Raw genomic sequence first — 15379 nt, forward strand, 5'->3', positions numbered from 1 at the left:
GTGCCTCGATAACCGATCTGGCGCGTCTCAAGGCCGCCTCCAAGCCTGAGTCGGGTGCATGGTTGCACGCCTTGCCATCCCCTCAATTAGGCACACTGATAGACAACGATTCCCTAAGGATCGCAGTGGCCTTAAGGTTGGGGTGCAAGGTGTGCAACGCCCACCGCTGCATCTGTGGAGTGATGGTGGAAGAGAACGGCCACCATGGGCTCAGCTGTCAGAGATGCGCCGGTCGTTTCCCCAGGCACCATTCTTTAAATGAAATCGACCGTCGAGCGATGCTGTCGGTGGGTGTCCCGTGCCTCCTGGAACCACCAGGGCTGTCTCGAACAGATGGCAAACGACCCGACGGGCTGACGCTGGTTCCCTGGCAGAGAGGGCGGTGTCTTGTGTGAGTACATTTGCTGCATCCCATGTAGGACACACCGCAAAGTCGGCAGGTTCGGCGGCAGAGACTGCCGCCAAAAATAAGCGACAGAAATACTCTGCCTTGGGAGCCACGTACGACTTCGTGCCCGTCGCTGTCGAGACAGCTGGGCCCTGGGGACGGGAGGCACGAGAGCTCTTCAGGGAGCTTAGAAAGCGCCTCAGAGAAAAGGGGAATGACCCCCGTTCTGAGTCATGGCTTGTCCAACAGGTCTCCATCGCCATACAGCGGGGTAACGCTGCTAGTGTGATGGGGACCTTTGGACCCGGCATGGCTCAGAACGGGTTTTAGTTTCTTAAGTTTTATAAATACATAATATGTAAAATGTATCAGATAATGTAAATAAATGGTATATTAGACCGTTGTTTTCTCGATTTTGGCCACCGTAGCCTATGGAGACTAACAAGCAACGCTAAGTGGTTTTCGTAGTCTATGGATGTTGCTATATTAAGAGTGTCACATGCGCGTTTCTGACTTATGAACCAATTGTTTCTACTATACAAACTAATATAATTAATTAATTTGAGCTATGGTTTCGTTTCGTCTTCTTGATCGCGGCGAGCTGTGATTGGTCAATTTCATTATAGTTGACTAAACTGTATCGAAATGAATATTATAGTTGAGTTGGGAGCCCATACATTAAAAATACCCAATTGCAGTTTGGTATAAGAAATCTTAATTCAAGAATTACAGTCGACGAGTAGAAAAAGAATATTTGTATTGTATTGTATCTATTACCTGTCTAACTATGTCCATATACTAGTATATGTTATTACTGTAATCTATATCCGCGAAAATTAGAGGAAAACATTTACTTATGGAATGCATTCAGTGAGTAAATACAAGTATTTTTTGCACGCTTGTCAGGGTAACCGGCAGGATTTTAATATATCAAATAGGCATATTACTAACCCCCGACGCAAAAAAGAGGGATGTGGCATCGTCTTTCTCTCTCTCAAACGAATGGACCAATTTCGAATCGTTTTTTTTTTACGTGAAAGCGAGTTACGTTGAGGTGGTTCTTATCTTTATTTGATAAAAATCTCATCTAGCAATTTGAAGAATATCAGCTCTTTTCCAAAACTATGTAAGTTATTTTTGATATGTAATGGATTTTTTTTGGCAGAATACGTAAAGGTTTTTATATTTTTTTTATTCACATATTTAATGTTAGTTATTCTAGCTCCGGCCTCCTTATATGTCATCCAGTCATAAAACTAAATAACCAAAATAAAATTTCGTTATATAAACAACCTTCATTTGACTCGAGCATCACCCACCACCCACCCGAGCAAGTCTGCAACTTCTAAAGAGTAAATACAACAGAGGTTAGGAAACAAATTAAATCTCGCTCATGGCGTTTTTTGACTCCGGGTAATAAAACACCCATCGTTAAGTCTGGAAAACGCCTTAAGAGGTTATTAACTTCGAATAAAAAACGGGAAAATACTTTCGCCATATCAATTTTATGGAGTAGCAGTGTAAAACGAAGCTAACTCTGCTGGCATTCAAATTGAAGGGTTGTGAGTCAATTGGTATAGAACTTGATCAGGTGAGGTGACACCTTAGTTTGAGGCTTACTTGGAGACCTTTAATTAAGTTTAACAATAAACGTCTTAACTTGACTGTCTTATACAAAACGCTCAGCCTTTGCACAGGAGACTTAGTTTTACTCGTAAACAAAGGACTCTTACTCGGATTAGTTCATCTGTCTAGATTATTGGTATTCATTTGTTTTTGTTTTATTATACTTACCTACTTAGAATCATACAAACGACTATTTTTCTTTGCAAGTATGATGAAAAACATTGTATGTAATTCCGGCGTTTGCTGGGTATGTATTAATTTGCAACGGACGGCCTTTGATTTTACAAGCTTTTATTTACTTTCACCTGTCCCGTTGTCTGTCTGTAATCAAATCTTGCAAGTTAAATTTGATCCACTTCCCGGTTTCCGATTGAGCTGAAATTTTAAATTCATGCTAAATGCATGTATAAATCGGATGACAATGCAATATTATGGTACCATCCTGCTGATCTGATGATGGAGACAGGAATAGGAACTGTGTGATGAAACAACGCAACCTAATTGTGTTAGGGGTTTTTAGAATTGTCTCGATGAGTATTAGTTGTATGTCGTAAGAAAAGTACAGTCAGCGATAAAAGCTTGTACTAAAAATGAAATTATTGCCAAAAACTTATTTATACAAAGCCAGCAATTGCCATTCAAGTAAAGACTTCTCAAAAATGGTGCAAAAATACAAAACGTTGGAATTATTATAAGTAAATACAAGCAATATACAAATTTCTTATGATCAATATTACCTATTTATTTTCCTGCAAACGTACCTACCATTCAATGCTAAAGATAGCTCCGTATATTGCGTAGTTCAGTTTTGTGAGCGTTAAATTTAAACGTAGAATTCAATTTTTTCGTCTATTTCTGGGAAAAGTGAATTCTTTTTCCATTTATTGCCCTCCATGTAAATATTTTTTTTCTTTAAAATACCGAGCGTATTTTGTGATCTAAATCACGTAGATAACCTATTTCAAATACGAATAAAAAACTCGCGGTTGGTCGAAATCGTTTGCTGAATAGGATCTAATCGTTTGCTGAATAGGTTCGTAACCACACAATTGCCCAGATGGATGCCAAATTCAACTTGCTAGGTCATCTGGAAGTGGGTTTTTGATGTTAGGTGAGTGTGTGAAAAATCCCGATTTTGAGATGTTTGTATCTTAATAACCAATTGAACTATATTAAAGAAATTTGGGGTTCTAGTTAGCCTTAAGGGTCTTAAACTATGAACCCAATTTCATATATTTACGTGTAACAGATTTTGAGTTACTTAAGATCAAAAGTGGCTCCAAATGATTCGTGTAACATAACACACGGCCGCTGCGTCGCCAGTTATCTTCTTTTAACTTGGCTTGACACTCTGCCGCGTGTCTAGATGGCTACTAAATGAATCATCCGAAGGAAGAGGGACGTTTCGGTTCAAGGCGCCGGGTAACTCTGAAGAGTCCTCCACTGAAGATCGGTGCTCGACGTCCACGAGCTTGAATCACTCTTCACTTATCGATGGCTAGCTAGAGTTAGACCAAGTAAAGTCTGCAGCGACTTTGATAGCTCACGCAGTGCAAGTGTTATTTTAAACGTCAATCTTCTATGAAATTATGACGTATAAATAACACATTGCGCATGCTATCAAAATCGTTGCAGACTTTTCTTGGTCTACTTAACTCTAACTCTGGTATTAATTAATTCAAGATCTGTGTTAATAATAATTCCTTTCTGACACTCTTTGTGAAACTTTTATAAAGGAATAGAATGTTATAAAATTTTAGTTTTATCTTAAAACTCAAATACGCGATTATTTCCCGTTTTACAATTTAATAATGTGTAAAATTCATGAAAGTTGAAACCAATGCACCTAAAGGAATTTCTCTTGACCTCAATTCTAGTTTCAGTCGAGATTACGTTTTATTCGAAATATGCGGTCGTAATATGCGGTTCCTAAACACATCATAGTGAGCTTATAATATTTGTGTAGACAATAGTATTTTATACAATCGTGATATAATAGAGAGTTTTTCAGTCGAGTACCGTGTTTAGGCAACGAAGCTTGCTGAGTTGCCTAAGTAAGGTACGAGATTGAAAAACTTGATTATATCACTATTGTATACAATACTTTTTCTACGTGTTAACTAAAATAAATAATGAATACCATACTTTCTACTTCTACTACCAGACTTATTTTACTCAAGTTAGCAGAAATAGTAAAACAGTTAATATGAAAAACTACTACGTACATTTTTTAAGGTGCATTCGGGTAATTACGGAAAAAAAATCAAAAATATAGTATCAAATATGTTAATAAATGTATAAAATCAAATATGTTACCAAAATTAACCCAATGCAATACTTAGTTCTACTACTGAATAATGAATAATGCAACACTCAATTTAATCACGTTTCCTGAGTAGTGGGCAACATATTTTCATCGCTGTCACTCATTTTCATTTAGTATTTTTCACAGTTGCACTCTTCGAGCAACACGGAAGGGAGGCGGCATTCGCACTATTTCCCCTCTGCCTAGGTGCAAGATCAACTGATCTAGCGCGGCTAATAAAACTAGTTGCGCTCGGATTTTACATTAGACCGAAACCAGAGTGAACACCGCAGCAGAAAAAATGCCTAATTGCTCGGTTTTTTGTTGTAAAAAGAGGTCGGGGACATCAAATTTACAAAAAGAAGGTGTTACATTTCACATGTAATGTTTTTTTCACATATCGTACGTTTAATTACATTTAAACACAATTATTATATTTTAGTCTCATGTAATTGTTGGATTTATCGATTTTGCTCGCCCAGTACAAATTGCGGATCGGTCGAGCGACAAATCCGACTTCTCATCTCTCAGAATACAATAAAATTCTTCGACGAAAATGTGTTAGTGTGCGTGTTGTGACTCTTGTGACTCGTCCGTACACAAAAAGAGATCGAGGTTTGCAAGATTTGTCTTTGACGTGTGTCATTTTGTGTCGTCATTACAGATTGGATTATGTTTGTAAATGTGTGAGAAGTGCGACTGTGTGCACCTTTCCCTCCGCAAAAAATGGCAGAAAGATTTGTACGGTATGATATCGCTTTGGCCCCTCCCTTCCGACGTGTCGGAAGCCGGTGTTGCTCGAAGGTTTCACTCACAAAACAAAAACTTTAACACTTTTACAAGTTTTCAAATTTCAATGCAGTCTCGTGGGCGTCCATTGTGAAAAAAATTCACAGATTTCGTGCCTCACACGACTATCGAGCACATTGGAAATGAATCTACGGAATTCGAAAAAATATTGTAGCTGAGCGACGAGAAAGTCTGGATAAGGAAAAAGTTACAAAATAAAACTACAACGTTGAATGATAATTATTTTATTCTTAGACTAACACAAGTATCCTGGACATAACGCATGTGAACAAACAAATTGCAAAATTTCCACACGCGTATCCAAGTTTGAATAATTGTCGCCGTGGCGCATAAGTATAGGTACATATTTCATTTTTCGATTAATAAGCAGGATATATTAATGTTCAAAGTACAAGAAAATTATTACACGGCAAATCCGTAGTCAACTCGAGAAGTGGTGATCGGCAGCGGCCCATTTGCTGCAAGATATGAAATTTTCTTGACAGCAGTTTGACGCGACGAGAGATGACCATAACAGCGTTTGTCTATGTTGCACCAAACCTGAGTTCCAATAGGTACTACCAGGGTTCAGCATCAGCTATCTTGGGTAAAATGCTCTACCATGTGCTCATCATGACGAATCGGGTGTCCAAAACAGCGTGTGCCTATGGTGCATCAAACCTGAGTTCCGCTAGGTACAACCAGGGTTCAGCATCAGCTCTATCTGGGGTACTACTCTCCTAAGTGCTCATCGATCCCTCTCCCTCTCCCTCTCCCTCTCCCTCTCCCTCTCCCTCTCCCTCTCCCTCTCCCTCTCCCTCTCCCTCTCCCTCTCCCTCTCCCTCTCCCTCTCCCTCTCCCTCTCCCTCTCCCTCTCCCTCTCCCTCTCCCTCTCCCTCTCCCTCTCCCTCTCCCTCTCCCTCTCCCTCTCCCTCTCCCTCTCCCTCTCCCTCTCCCTCTCCCTCTCCCTCTCCCTCTCCCTCTCCCTCTCCCTCTCCCTCTCCCTCTCCCTCTCCCTCTCCCTCTCCCTCTCCCTCTCCCTCTCCCTCTCCCTCTCCCTCTCCCTCTCCCTCTCCCTCTCCCTCTCCCTCTCCCTCTCCCTCTCCCTCTCCCTCTCCCTCTCCCTCTCCCTCTCCCTCTCCCTCTCCCTCTCCCTCTCCCTCTCCCTCTCCCTCTCCCTCTCCCTCTCCCTCTCCCTCTCCCTCTCCCTCTCCCTCTCCCTCTCCCTCTCCCTCTCCCTCTCCCTCTCCCTCTCCCTCTCCCTCTCCCTCTCCCTCTCCCTCTCCCTCTCCCTCTCCCTCTCCCTCTCCCTCTCCCTCTCCCTCTCCCTCTCCCTCTCCCTCTCCCTCTCCCTCTCCCTCTCCCTCTCCCTCTCCCTCTCCCTCTCCCTCTATCTCTATCTCTATCTCTATCTCTATCTCTATCTCTATTTCTATTTCCACCACCACAAGAATGCATAGATTGTCGAATAGTGCGTTATCTACGCCCGTCTCAAACAGGATAGATAGAGTTAGACCAAGAAAAATCTGCAGCGATTTTGAAAGCCCACGCAGTGCATGTGTTATTCTGCCGTCATAATCCCGATAATTCACAACAAACACCGATAACGAACTCTGCGAAACATGAAGTCATAAATGTCCTGTGAAAAATGTCGTTCTGACTTTTTGACTATTTTAAGGTTAGGCTTCAGGGCAAACCCTTAACCCGATCGTCTTTGTTTTAGGCTCAAATTGTAGCTGACTAAATTGTCCAGAGCCGTTTTTCTCAAATTTTTGATATCATTCTTCGTTTCCAAATTATCGAGCACCAAAATCAAAAATTCGGAAAAAATTTAATTTTATTTTCACTATTTCGACCATAACTTTTTTTGTTTTTGACTTTCTCGAATAATTATTTTTGCACCTTACAGCTCTCGTGATTATGCGTCTTTTGAGCCTATTTTTTAATATCATATCTTCACAACTTTCCGAGATATAAGGGGATCGCACTTTTTCGTGAAATCGGACCGTATACTGGAGCGAACGAAAAGACATTTCCAATGTCAAAAGTTTGAGTTGGCCAACCAATCACAAAGCAGACGCGACGCAGCAGCGTGTTTAAGTAGGCGGAAGTATAACAGATGTAAGTGGTTGACTTTGTTCTTCAATAAGTTGTTGCATGAAGAAACTATTCCCGACGAATGGTGCGACAGTTTGCTGGTGCCCATTTTTAAAAACAAAGGGGATGTACAGGAATGCAACAACTATAGAGGAATAAAGCTCATGTCACATAGCATGAAAATATGGGAAAAAGTGATAGAGAGACGCCTGAGACACGAGAGTGATATAACACAAAACCAATTTGGGTTTATGCCAGGGAGAGGTACAACAGACGCCATTTTTGCACTTCGCCAACTGTGCGAAAAATACAGACGTGCAAAAAAGAACTTGCATATGGTGTTTGTGGACCTTGAAAAGGCATACGATCGAGTACCCCGAGAGGTTTTGTGGTGGGCTTTGAAAGAGAAAAGCGTGCCTGGGAAGTATGTGGAGCTAATTCGGTCAATGTACAACCAATGTTGTACACGCGTCCGGTCAGCTGCTGGCACCACCGACAGGTTCAGTGTCACGGTAGGCTTGCACCAGGGATCGGCCTTAAGTCCTTACCTCTTCCTGCTTATTATGGACGCTCTGTCGTCGGACATACAGGAGGAGGCACCCTGGTGTATGCTTTTCGCTGATGACATTGTGCTTGTGGGTGAAGACGGACTCGAGGTACAGAGCAGACTTGAGAAATGGCGGCATAAGCTGGAGAATGTTGGCCTGAAGATCAGCAGATCTAAAACTGAGCATATGTTCTGCGATTTCGGCGGTCTCTCCAGTTTCGCTGCCATGGAACTCGATGGCGTTACGTTGCCGGTCTGCTCCGACTTCAAGTACCTCGGTTCGCTGGTACAGTGCGATGGCGATATTGACCGTGATGTGAAAAACCGGATTAGCACAGGATGGATGAAATGGCGACAGGTCACGGGAACCATTTGCGACGCCCGAATGCCTCTTCGATTGAAGGGTAAAATTTATAAAACCATCATAAGACCTGTCGTCATGTATGGATCGGAGTGTTGGGCCCTAAAGGTGACGGATGAAAAGAGGTTGCATGTAGCGGAGATGAGAATGTTAAGATGGATGTGTGGTGTGACAAGAATGGATAGGATAAGGAATGAGTATATAAGAGGAAGCCTAAAAGTTGCACCTATAGTAGAAAAAGTAAGAGCGAATCGCCTAGCGTGGTACGGGCATGTGATGCGGAGGGATGAAAGTCATGTGACGAAAAAGGTATTACGAATGAATGTGGAGGGAAGTAATGGGAGAGGAAGACCGAGAAAAGGGTGGATGGACTGTGTGAGAGATGATATGAAGCGAACGCAAGTGAATGATGAGATGACGGGCGAGAGAGAGGTATGGAAGAAAAAGACATGCTGCGCCGACCCCAAATGAATGGGATAAGGGCAAGCGAATGATGAAGTATAACAGATGCCGCGACGGTATTACTTCCGAAACGCCATCGTTGGCTAATTTGTATTGAGTGGAGTCTCCTTAAACAAGCAATATTTTATCGAAAAGTATGAAGTTCTAATTTCATATCGATACAATTATATTAGTTGAGTCGGAAGTGCCATAGACTATCCAACGTTAAAAAGAGTGAGGTTATAGAGTTGTATATGAAGTTGTAACTTGTAACACACAGATTATAGTCGATGAGTAGAAAAAGCTGTATATATAACTGTACATAAATAATTAGGTATTAAACACTCGTATGATGTTTTCATAAAAGCTTTCAGCTCGTTTCATAAATCCACACTAATATTTAAACGCCTTTCATTAGCACTCACATAAATTACAGTTTTTTACACTTACCTATTGTGAAAGCTTTTTTGTGTTACGTGAAATATTTCGAAACTTATAATATATGACTAAACACCTTAACAAGTAGGTAATCGTAGTTTCATAACTAGATAGCCTGTTTGCTAGCATATTCTAGATGTTCTGATAAATCCCTTTGTCATTTATCATTTATCATTTATCATTTATCATTTATTTCATATTGTATTGTCATGTACATTGGGTGTTACATTATATATAGTCAGATCATGACACCCTGTTAGGGCACACAATAGTATTATTATTCTATTCTATTCTAGGTTAGTCTATAAGGCAACATAATAACATTAATAACATTTACTTATTAGTAATAAATTAAATTAAACTAGTGGCTCTGTGAGCTGTAGACCTCGCGAGCAGAGCTTTAAATAACATGGTGCTAAGAGCTTTAAATATAGTAAATTAAAAAAAAACAATACGAAATTTATGTGTAAAAAAATACAAAAAGTTATAATATCCCAGCATACAATTACTGGGGATCGAATCCAGACCCTCTGTGCAAACAGAAAAAGCGAACGTTTACAAACTGAGCCAAATAGTTCTTAGATGGGTTGACGAAATTTAGCTACTCCTTCTCAAATTGAAATTTGTTAAAATTAAATATCTCAATACCTCCGAAACCAGCGAAATAAATTTTCTGAATTTTTGGCCATTTAATCTATAAACATATCTCAAAAAGAAAACACTCGTATGGTACCGATACCACTATTTGTTTAGGCGCGAGCTATCACGACTCCGCCATTTAAAAAAAATTCAATAAACCGGACGGACAAAAAATTTTTATTTAGACATAGAAACCAGTCACAAAATTTCACGAGATTCGGTTAAGAATTGCGACCTGTAGAGGAGAACATCCGGACATACAAAAGCAAAATGCTCCAGTCGAAACGTAGACCTTCGCTACGCTCCGGTCAATTAATATCGTCCATATTCGCCAAGTGCCGCGAGCACACTGCGGAAAACTACGTTCGAGGCATGGTATAATAATATACTCCGCCTGGTACTCCATTCCGAGATTCGCGTATGACCTAACTGACACGCGCCTACGTCATCATGCTGTTTACAGGTTCTCAAACTTTGAAATGTGGGAGAATTTTAACCAACGGTGAAAATTATTTTAACGGCATTAATTTTAAGTTATTCATGTAGAAACATAGTAAAATAAAACAAATCTAATGTATTAAATTAAACTTTATTTATCTATACAAGACAAACGTTTGAAAAACTAATTCACAGTTAATCAATAAACGGTGTTCGACACTTTAAGCAATTTTCGTTTTAATTTCTTAGGGGGGCTGCTTGCGTTAACAAGCAAACATAGAACATAAAATTTTATCATTAATAGTAATTATTGTCGATAATTACGTATACATACCATTTTTACATATTGTTTTCAGTCCACAATAGCGAAGCCATTCATTGGCTACGGATTCATTATTCGGAAACGTATAAAATCTGATTATACTGCCCTTTTTACTCCTACTCTTACAGTTCCGAATAGAACAGCCAACCATTTTCGTAACAAAACATTAATTACCAAGCTTACGACGTGAAAAGTTTGGAAAACTCTGCGACTGCTGACACTGAGCGAGAAGGAAATAACAATTAACACGCGTTCGACAAGGATGACGGTCAGGGCATGAAGTTATCTAGATCCGAATTGTCAAATGTCCTCAGCGCTATCCTGTGTTGCCAGTAGTATAAACAGAATTACCCGAAAGTCTGAAATTTTTTTCGTGAATCGGAAGATATTGCTAACGAGTAATTAAAAATGACGTGTTATTGTAAAATTTAAGCTAAAATACATATAAATGAAAATTATAAAATTATAAAGAAATATTTTAACTTATTAACCATAGGTATAATGTACCCATGTAACATGTTATGTTGAAATAAAGTGGCAATGTTATTGTGACGTAATCGCGTGTCACTCTGGGAATGGAAGACCATGTTTTATTAGACCATGGTTCGAGGAAAGTGATCGTTGTAGGTTCGTTGTACGTCCACACTTGACGCCGCGAACGACGAAGCCGAGAACGGCTCCGCTCGTGCTCGGTTCGTCTAGCGTAGACCCACCTTATCATGTTTTTCTAAACAAACTATTGCGCGAGAGACACTACCAAAGTGGTAAAATGTGTGCCCCCTGTAACTTCTAAAATAAGAGAATGATAAAAATAAAAAAAAATATGTGATGTACATTACCATGCAAACTTCCACCGGAAATTGGTTTGAACGAGATCTAGTGGGTAACTAGTTATTTTTAATACGTCATAAATCGTAAACCGCAATTTTATTATGTTACTTGCTGCTACGGAACCCTTCATGGGCGAGTCCGACTCGCACTTGGCCGCTTTTTAAGATGACTTTTTGAGAAAATGTAAACACGTTTCAGCTGATCATACTCGTATTTGAAATAACTTTCACAGTAGTCAGCAGTCTTTCATGTCTTATTTCATACTTTTTGGACCCATTGTTTTGGACTTTCTGAGCGATTATTTCCTAAAGTACCTATACGTTTTATCAAAAGATAGTATTCAATAATCCCAAATCGTTAAGAAAGTCCTATCCGACGACACCGCATAGGGCAAAGTGTAAAAAAAAATCATTTCACGTGTACGGGATGTACCGTAAAATGGGGTGAGTAGGTGCAAAACTGACATTCAAACCACGATAACATTTTATTGTTACATATGCAAACTGATTGGTGTATATAATAAGTGTTCCGGACGTTTGTATTTTAGTTTTTATTTTATTTTGGGTAGTTCGATTTCATAACTTTGACGATAAACAGGAAATCCCACCTCACTCCGTAGTCCCTCGTATTTGGGGTGAGTTGGGTTTTCATACAAAGGTGATTTTGGAAGATTGTAGGATTGTTTTTTTTTTATTATGAGTATTACTATAGCTCCATTTTAAATTGGAATACATTATTTTTGTAGCAGTAGCCTTAAAATCTCACCCCCCTTTCATCCCTTCTCTCCCCATTCATAACCCAACTCTCCCCGCGAACCCTACTCACCCCATTTTACGGTACTTACCTTACCGGTGTGATTGATTATCCCCGGCGCGGCGGGGGGCCAACATCTATTAATATTTCATTCTATTTGTTCCCACCTAGTATTTATGGGTCGGAGCTTCACATAGTATGAGACAGGTATAAAAAAAATCGTTACAATTGTGAGCACATTTCTAGTTTGGCTTGACCTCTAGGCAGTCGATGGTGTCTTTAAAGCCTTTCAACTCACAGGGCGTCACAATTGAGATTCCAATACCCAAACCAATGAGCTATAACCTCAGTCTGCATTTTGACCTCAGTGGCTAGAGTTAGCGCAGATGTATTCTAGTAGATCCATTATTAATTGCCTATAAGTAATCGGATCACACGTGTATCGGTCTAAGAAACGTATCTAGGTAAGCGTGGTGAGCAAGAGCTCTGTTCAGCTCACAGATAAAAATAAGCTTGTTGCCGAGAAAAGATTTTGATACAAGGATATGGGAGCCTAATTACCTACGCTGACGCACCATTTTCTTGTCTTATTCACTAGTGGCTCTGTGAGCTGTAGACCTCGCGAGCAGAGCTTGAAATAACATGGTGCTAAGAGCTTTAAATACACCGTGTTTTTTTTTATTTCCGTTAATTTCAAGGGTGCATTCCTGAGCTTAAATCAAGTAACTTTCTCAAAGACACCGATGTTCTAATTAAGTCCATTTCGGAGATAATCCATAATTTATTTTTTTACTATAAGGCCTCTACAAGCGTGTACACTTGCCTTAGGGCCGGCTTACATATTGATTAGTGTTTAGAATGAGTTCATACATTTGCTACTAAACTTAAGTAAAATCTCGGTCGATTGATGTACGAAATGACATTGATATGTCACAGATTTCAATTGTTTGGTTGAGTTAAATGTAATGCCCGTGTTACAACAACGCTATATGCTACATTTAATTACTTTTTAAACAAAAAAAAAAAACAAAAAAGAAAACAAAAAATTTTTTTTTTTTGAAAATTAACTATGCCATTTAGTTCTTATAAACGTACTTAACTATACCCCGAAGTTAACGGAATTCAATAAAAACACGGTGTATAGTAAATTAAAGAAAAACAATACGAAATTTATGTGTAAAAAAATACAAAAAGTTATAATATCCCAGCGTACAATTACTGGGGATCGAACCCAGACCCTCTGTGCAAACAGAAAAAGCGAACGTTTACAAACTGAGCCAAATAGTTCTTAGACGGGTTGACGAAATTTAGCTACTCCTTCTCAAATTAAAATTAGTTAAAATTAAATATCTAAATACCGCCTAAACCAGCGATAATTTTTTTCTGCATTTTTTGCTATTAACTCTGTAAACATGTTTCAAAAAGAAAAAAGTCTTATGATATCGATACGACTATTTGTTTAGGCGCCAGGTATCACGACTCCGCCATTTTTAAAAATTTCCAAAAACCGGATTGACAAAAAAATTTTATTTAGTCATAAAATTCGGTCACAAAATTTCACGAGAATCGGTTAAGAATTGCGACCTGTAGAGGAGAACATCCGGACATACGAAAGCAAAATGCCCGAGTCAAAACGTAGACCTTCGCTTCGCTTCGGTCAAAAATAAATGACGTCAAAGCTTAAAACTAAGTCTAAGTAAGTTTGTTGAGTTGTTACGCACAACTCCGCCGTAGGTACCTATCAGGTCCTGTTAAAAGACTTATAACTAGTTCCTACATACCTTTACATCATAAGAAAATGATGCATACCTATATCATAAGAAAATTGTGGAAAAGTCAATAACCCGACGAAAAGTCAATAAAATGTGGGAGTCACTAATAGCCCTACAGGTTAAACATAGCAATACATTAGGTACTTACGGAAATAAACATTAATCGATGAAAATCTAGAGCCAGATTCTGATTTTAATATCTGATCTGGTTATGAAATGTCACTGTTCACAGCTGACAGAACATATCCATAACAGTTTCGGAACAAGAGATTAAAATCAGAACGGGCTCAGTCTAATAAAATTGGTAGGGCAATTTAAATACGTTTAACTGTAACCACTTTCGAATACTTGATTCGTGATATTAAAGGGGTTTGGTTATTGATTGGAACCCTTTTAGAACCCGTTCAATATTGGTTTCTTTATGTAGGCAGGTAGGCAGGTGAATAATGTTTGCCCGAGTAAATGCATTCCCATCATATTAATTGGAGACAGATCGATCAGTGCGGTGGTTATTGCATTACCTATCTTATTACAATATGCATGACCCTTTTAATATTAGCGTACATTCTGAGTGGGGTATACACATTTTAGGTGCAGATATACCATACTTAATATTTATGTACCTACAGGTGAACAGCCGGACATAGTTACAAAAGCATATTTAACCAAGCTGCAACTGTGACGCTATGCTACGTTTGCGCAGTTTATAAAAAAATGACAATAGTAAATCCCATGAAGAATACAAGTTGATCCCAAACTAGGATGCCTGTGACTTGGGCTCCTAGAATATATCGATATATTCAATTATTTCCCATAGAAAATTACATTCACTTGAACATGTATTCACTAGACAAAATATGATCGATCAATAGACGATCATCACGAGAAGCTCAATAATAATATGTTATCATTATCACCATGTGGTCGTATACAAAAATGTCACAATCCATCGAATCAACTTTTATTTTTAGGATTCCGTAGTCAACTAGGAACCCTTATAGTTTCGCCATGTCCGTCTGTCCGTTGTTTCGTCTGTCGTTTGCTCCGTGATCGTTAGTATATAGTATGCGTGTTATGTACATGTTACTTACTAATAGCCCCCGTTGAGTCTATTCTGGTAAAATGGTAACTACGAAACCCTTCACTGAGCATGGCCCGACATGCTCTTGGCCGATTTTACAAGAACGTATTAATACATGCTAAGACCCATCAGTGATTTTAATTAATTTTATGGTGTAACTACATTTAGCTTTTAATTCAGTTAACCTCCTACAGAAAGAGGAACGACGATACAAAAGGAATTGTCAGAGTTCCATTAACCTATTAGGGACCTATTTCGTTTCCAGGAATCTTTAAAAGCACTTCGTTTTTTCAAACTTTTCTTTTCGTTAAAATGTTCCGAGAATATATTTATGCAAAAGGTAAAATGGTTTCGCTGCGAATAATTTACAAATCGTTTCAATTGTGTATAAGTAGGTACTTACATGTATTACTTGTAAGGACGTGAAAGCCAAAGCTCTTCTGCTTGAATAGATTTTCAGCTCCAGCAATTCCGGAGGAGTGACATAGAATTTGACGGAACCCGCTCCATATTTGATTTTTACCTTTTGCATAAGGTCCATTCATACAGGC

General features: G+C 39.2%; 1 long non-coding RNA gene across 1 annotated transcript; it reads left to right on the forward strand.

Moving 5' to 3' along the window:
• Positions 1-7241: 7241 nt before the first annotated feature.
• Positions 7242-8593, forward strand: LOC134800955 (uncharacterized). The gene is made up of 2 exons (XR_010145598.1): positions 7242-7653; positions 7686-8593. It is a non-coding gene; the product is annotated as an uncharacterized LOC134800955 (long non-coding RNA).
• Positions 8594-15379: the final 6786 nt, after the last annotated feature.

Source organism: Cydia splendana, chromosome 20 (genome assembly GCF_910591565.1).
Source record: "Cydia splendana chromosome 20, ilCydSple1.2, whole genome shotgun sequence".
Classification (NCBI taxonomy): Eukaryota; Metazoa; Arthropoda; class Insecta; order Lepidoptera; family Tortricidae; genus Cydia; species Cydia splendana.